The following is a 6836-nucleotide window of genomic DNA, read 5'->3' as shown; positions in this document are numbered from 1 at the left end:
CTTGGGCCTAAAAAACGAGGATGGAAGTTGTCAGTTTCCTCAAAGGTTTCGCTTGCCGAATCTCCACTAGTAGAAGATTCGAATTCTGAGAAGGTGGGATCTTCTCTTGGTTTTCGGTTCCGACTCAGAGGTGTCGGATTCCACCTGAAGATATCACCTCTCGCGAAATCTTGTTTATCGCGAATGAATTTGGTCCGTTTGCGATCCACTATGGTCTGTTCATACAGATCAATTTCCGTCTTGTGCTTTTCGAAAGCTGCCTGAAAGGATAAATCTTTTTCCCAAGTTTCTAGGGTCTTACCGATTTCCTCTATCTCTTTCTCGACTTGGTCAAGTAACAGAGTATCGTGTTTCACCAGAAGATGAAGTAATTCATGTGAGCACTTAAGTAGGGCCGCTTCCCATTCGCTCTTCAAGTTATCACTCGCAAGGGGAAAGGAGGGAAATACCTTGGGTCTAAGGCCACGAGGCACGATCTTATGTTTGATGTAATTTTCTAATGTGGTAACGTCCCATGAAAGCCGAGTCCTCTTCTGCAAGTTCTTCTGTAACTTGAGAAAGGAGGTACGCCAATCTGAGTTGGGAGTAGTGTGTTCGTAGGTGTCTGAGAAAGGGTCCGCAATGTTAGTATTCGGACGTTTTGATAACTCAGTTTTCAGGGAAAAAGTGGACATATTGGGTTGGCAGAGCCTGTTTAGATATGAGTCTGGTACTTCACATCCTTTCCTTTCTTCCCCTTCTTCTCTTTCTTCTTTTTCCCTTTTCTTCTTCCCTTGCTTTCTTTTCTTCACTGGCCCATCCCTTTTCAGTGGACTCTCATCCACGATCCAGGGTGTATCACTAACCATGTGGTAAATTACCTTGCCTAACGTGGAAAGCAGATCCACATACTATTCAGATTCTTTCTATCAATTCTTTTTTCACCTTTCTTATATAGGTGCACTCTCATTGGTAGATAGCCTCTCTACTATCATACCACGCTGGTAATGCCCGATCTCGTTCGATCTTGGAAGCTAAGCAGCGTTGGGCCAGGTTAGTACCTGAGAGGAGACTTCCTGGGAATACCGGGTGTTGTAGAGAAGGATACTATTCCCCTTCATTTGAAGGGTGGACACCAACAGCAGTATCACCACTTTTCACTCCTTTTCCCTTCCCCCCCCTTCTTTCTTTCCCCATCCCTATACCCATTTTTTTTTCAATTATTTCTCCCTTCTTTTCTCTCCCATCTCACGTCAACCATCAAAAACTTTCAGGAATGTGTAAGATATGTTACTAAATTTGTGATATATGTACAACAGGTGACCAGTAATTTGTCCAGTATTGACCCCTCAGTGGTCTTTCAAAGACATAGAATTGGATCTCTCTGTTTGGTTTAATTAACACAGAATTTCTGTGCTGGTCAGGTGAAACGGTTGCCAGACTATCAAGTGTCTGTAACCTTTCCAATCCGTCTCGTGTGATTACTCAGACCAGAACACATATCTTTTCTAAAAAAATATAAAATCAAAAAACCTTGTTCTTGTTGATCACAGTGGGATATTATAAATTTTTTAATTACTCAATAAATATATGTTTTAAATATCTCTTCAACTTATATCTGAAGAATTTTTTCTTCTCACTTCTTCTTTCAAGAGTGCGCCCACACAAGAGTTTTCTTTCTCTCCAGTTTTTTTAAGTACATGTACTTTCTAGCTCTGGGCGCACCGCCAATAGGGACTACAATTGAAAGGTTTTCTCTTTCCAATATCTGTCCATTTTGGTTTCCTTTACTAATTATCATAATTCATACCGGTGCCAGGTCATCCTTTCTTGTACTAGTAAATCTCTATGCTGTAGGATAAATACAGTCTCTGACCAAGGCACGGTTCTCTTGGATTAGCTTCTTACTCATTTATATTTGAATCCTTTTCCCCTGGATCTTTCTTAGCAGCCATTCTCCATATTTAGCTCCTTATATTGTCAAGCCAGTCTCCTTATATCTCATAAACAGGCGGTTGATACTCATATCTAAACATTGCGGACCCTTTCTCAGACACCTACGAACACACTACTCCCAACTCAGATTGGCGTACCTCCTTTCTAAAGTTACAGAAGAACTTGCAGAAGAGGACTCGGCTTTCATGGGACGTTACCACATTAGAAAATTACATCAAACATAAGATCGTGCCTCGTGGCCTTAGACCCAAGGTATTTCCCTCCTTTCCCCTTGCGAGTGATAACTTGAAGAGCGAATGGGAAGCGGCCCTACTTAAGTGCTCACATGAATTACTTCATCTTCTGGTGAAACACGATGCTCTGTTACTTGACCAAGTCGAGAAAGAGATAGAGGAAATCGGTAAGACCCTAGAAACTTGGGAAAAAGATTTATCCTTTCAGGCAGCTTTCGAAAAGCACAAGAAGGAAATTGATCTGTATGAACAGACCATAGTGGATCGCAAACGGACCAAATTCATTCGCGATAAACAAGATTTCGCGAGAGGTGATATCTTCAGGTGGAATCCGACACCTCTGAGTCGGAACCGAAAACCAAGAGAAGATCCCACCTTCTCAGAATTCGAATCTTCTACTAGTGGAGATTCGGCAAGCGAAACCTTTGAGGAAACTGACATCTTCCATCCTTGTTTTTTAGGCCCAAGTCAGAGATCAAGAGGCCGCGTCAAAACACGAGGAAAACAAGGAGAGGGGGAAAGAAGACACGACGATCGAAACTCAGACTGGGATACATCAAGGACAGCTCGATATCCGGCCCGGCAGAGAAAGGCAGTAAGATAGATCTCGATAGTTCGAGTCTACTACAAATTATCAATTTATCGGCAAGGTCCCTCTCCCCGGACCACATGGCAGTACTCAGCAAAGGACTTTCTTTCTCTCCATCAAGACCTTTTAACCGATTCTCCTGGGAGAAAGATCTGAGATTGTTTGGTAGGAAGCTTCTTTTAAAAAAATTCTTCTCTAAACATCAAGGGAGACAATTAGAGGACAACAGCGATTCGGATTTCTCCACCAACGATCTTAACGCTATCCAAGAATTAGAAGAACCACAGGCAGAATCGAGTATGGATGTACCAACCACCCACAGGCCCCAATGCAGACCCAAATCAACCTTTTTTCCTCCTGATAATAACAACCCGGAGATCAGGGTTTTTCTTAATCAAGTTTCTAAGGAATTCGATGATATTTATGCCCAAACTAGACAGGGCCTCTATCATTTTCCCAAGAATCTAAAATTTAAAGAACGCAAAGCATTACAAGAACTGGAAACCTGGCATGACGTAATTTTTAAACCATCTGATAAAGGTGGTAATATTGTAATTTGGCCACGAGAAATGTATATTGCTGAGGCTCATCGTCAACTCCATAATACCTCCTGCTACAAAAAAACTCCTTAACGATCCTACTACAAGATTTTTGACTGCCTACAACTCCATAATACAACGGGCAACAACACAGGGCACGATTTCCAGATCCGAACAAAAATATCTAACAACACAGAATCCGAGAACACCAACCTTTTACTTACATCCGAAGATACATAAGGATGCCTCTACACCGCCTGGAAGACCTATTATGTCTGGGAACGGGGGCCTCTTAGAACAACCGAGTCGGTTCCTCGATCTTCACCTTCGTGACTATGTCCTTGCCTTACCCTCTTATCTGCAGGACACAGCAGATTTACTGCGCAAGATCCATAATGTACACTGTGAAGATAATCTTCTATTGGTAACCCTAGATGTAGAAGCCCTCTACACAAGTATTAATCACCACCAAGGAATTACAGCTGTCAAGCACTATTTAGATCAAGGAGGAGCCAATGATTTTTCGGATTTTCTTCTGACATTACTTGATTTTGTCCTGTCCAGAAACTATTTCGTGTTCCAGGACCAATTCTTTCTGCAAATAAGGGGAACAGCAATGGGCGCAGCATGCGCCCCAACGTATGCTAACCTGTTTTTGGGGTGGTGGGAACACTTCCATGTCTTCAACTTAACAAACGAGAAATATACCATGCATGTGGATTTATGGCTGAGGTATATTGACGACGTGTTCATTATCTGGAATGGAGAAAGGGAACTCCTAATGGAATTCATTGGATTATTGAACATCAACAATTTGAACATCAGGTTGACTCATACCATCAGCTCCAAGAAGGTTCCCTTCCTCGATTTGAATATCTATAGATCTCACACGGGTTATTTAGAAACAGAGCTATACCGGAAGGAGACTGCGACCAACAGTCTCCTTTTTCAAACTAGTTCTCATTTCCCGCCCACCATTGAGAATATACCCAAAGGAGAATATCTTAGACTCCGACGTAACTGCTCGGAGGATCATATTTTTCAAATCAAGAGCTGGGATCTCACCAATCGCCTCCTTGCCCGAGAATACAGCAAACGATCATTAAAACGAGCCTATCAATCCACCATTTCAGTCAAGAGAGATCAACTTATTTTCAGGACCAACAAGACAACCTCAGAAGACACGGATCCAGTTAGATTTATAGGAACCTTCTGTCCGGAGTGGAGAATGCTTAAAGATGCTATAACTAAACATCTCCCCATACTCCAATTGGATCCGGATATATCCTCTGCTGTGGGCCCCTCGATACAAATGAGCTGGCGTAGATCAAAAAACATCAAAGATCGATTAGTTCGGAGCCACCTGCTGACCACAGCACCTAAGAAGCCGGCCACAACAGGTTCTTTTCCGTGCGGCCAATGTAAGGCCTGTACACACATATTTCAAACTAATATGGTCACAGACAAGTATGGGCAATCAACCACAATACCACATTTTTTTAACTGCAATACTCAAGCGGTAATTTACTGCATTACTTGCAGTTGTAATATGAAATATGTCGGTATGACCTCACGTAAACTAAAAGAGAGGGTCTTAGAACATCTGGGTAATATTCGAAATGCATCCAAAGATCTGGCACGAATGAGACAACTCACTACGGTTGCCAGACATTTTCATTTTCAACACAAAGGTCTAATGAAAGATCTCAAAGTTTTTGGCTTAGATCGTATTCACTTGGGTATACGAGGAGGCGACATGACCAAAGAATTGTACAAAAAAGAGAGCGAATGGATCTTTCGCCTTGGTACTCTAAGACCCGATGGGCTGAATGAAAATATCAATTATGGTGCCTTTCTATAAAGACCTGCAGCTATGCCCATGGATCTCAAACGGATTCATTCGCTTTTTCTATATTTCACCCATCTCTTACAAAATAGAGGGCCTACGTTAACACCGTAGATCCCTCACAATTGTTACTCCCACCTATACTTATCTTATTCACTGCATCCCCTCCCACTCCTTCCCAGCTTTGCCCCCTTCACCTTTTACCAACCTACATTCCATTGTTATTCCTTATACCCTTCTCTCAACCCATCTATCCTCAATATTCACCATACACCTACATTTTCCTCAGCAGGTGGTACCCCCACACCGATTCACCCATGCTTCCCTCCTACACCACTTTGACACAATAGACACTTAGTTTTTCACATCACCCAGCTTTGTTTTCACTCACAAATTTTTTTCCCACCACAGCGACATCACTTTGCACTACACTTCAGGCCTCCCCAGTTATAGGGGGGCACTCCATCCACTTTAGATCCTATTTCCCATTTCACACTCAATCGTCAGGTTTCTATGCACATCATGTCCCACACATATGTCTCGGTTTTTCTCCACCCCATCAGCCAATTCACCCACTGCCCCCCCCTCACCTCATCCCACTACATTCCACCTCCCCGATCTCCGTCAATCACGCTCCCGTTACCCGATCATCAGGGTCACAATCGTGTCCCCCTTTTTTTCCCTCCCCGCCCATCACACCTGTTTCCAATTTCCCCTCCCCCTCCCAATCCAATTTTCCAATCCCCTGCCACCCCTATCCGCCCTTCCCAACCAACTTTCCCTCTTCCACCTACCCCCCTTTTCAAAACCCATTCCCCCTCCCCCCCTCCCCTCCTTGCCCCTCTGACCTACTGCCCGCTTAGGTAGCGGACCTCCAATTAAGATCTGGGACACGTCTCCTACACGCCCTCACGTTTAGCACACCAATTCCCACAATATTCCCACATCACCACCCAGAGCAATTCACAAACTTAGCTTCCTACATCTTAAATAATCATTTTTTTAGCCGCTTTAATTCCTAATAATACACACGGGTTACCAATTTTATCATTATTAATTTATTTCATTTTTATCATTAATATTATTATCTTCTTTTATTTTTCATCTGCTAAATTTATTTTTATTTTCAAACTTTTTTTCACATATAGCACATTGTTCCAGTAATCCAAAAGGGCAACATTCTCATGCTATTCCATGTCCTGATTTGTTCTCTTAACATAACAATATACAGTTCTATTTCTCCCTCTCACAGTCTCTGCCATAATAGCTGTAATACTCATGCACAACCTCGGCTTGACACTACAGAGAGTGTTCATATCCGATTCCCCATGTTATGTAACACATACCAAACTTATTATGCACTATAATTTTTTGACACCATCTCCTAACAGGACACCGCCTCCGCACCATGGTTACCATCGCGACAGGGAGACTCCTACATAAACTATTGGTATACCCTCTTACAACATGGTGCTCCTTCACTTCATCGGGTTACCATGGCGACAGGGTTTTCTCCTACTGCGCATGCTTACCAGCGCCCTTTCCCCGTGTTACCTTGGTCCGATCACGTGCCGCCGACGTCAGCTCAGTAGTCCGATCATGTGCCGCTGACGTCAGCTGGGAAGTACTGGCAATACGCCTCCCCAGCTGGCTTAGATATACGTGTCACCCCCGCCCTCTATTAAAAAATTCTT

The 6836-nt window shown here is 43.0% G+C and overlaps 1 pseudogene; it reads left to right on the top strand.

The window, feature by feature from the left end:
* The first annotated feature begins 962 nt into the window (after positions 1-962).
* LOC134970934 (5S ribosomal RNA) lies at positions 963-1080 on the top strand (annotated as a pseudogene).
* Positions 1081-6836: the final 5756 nt, after the last annotated feature.

This window comes from Pseudophryne corroboree, chromosome 11 (assembly GCF_028390025.1).
Source record: "Pseudophryne corroboree isolate aPseCor3 chromosome 11, aPseCor3.hap2, whole genome shotgun sequence".
NCBI lineage: Eukaryota > Metazoa > Chordata > Amphibia > Anura > Myobatrachidae > Pseudophryne > Pseudophryne corroboree.
Note: the sequence above shows the minus strand (reverse complement) of the source record. Positions and strands in the feature narration are given on the sequence as shown.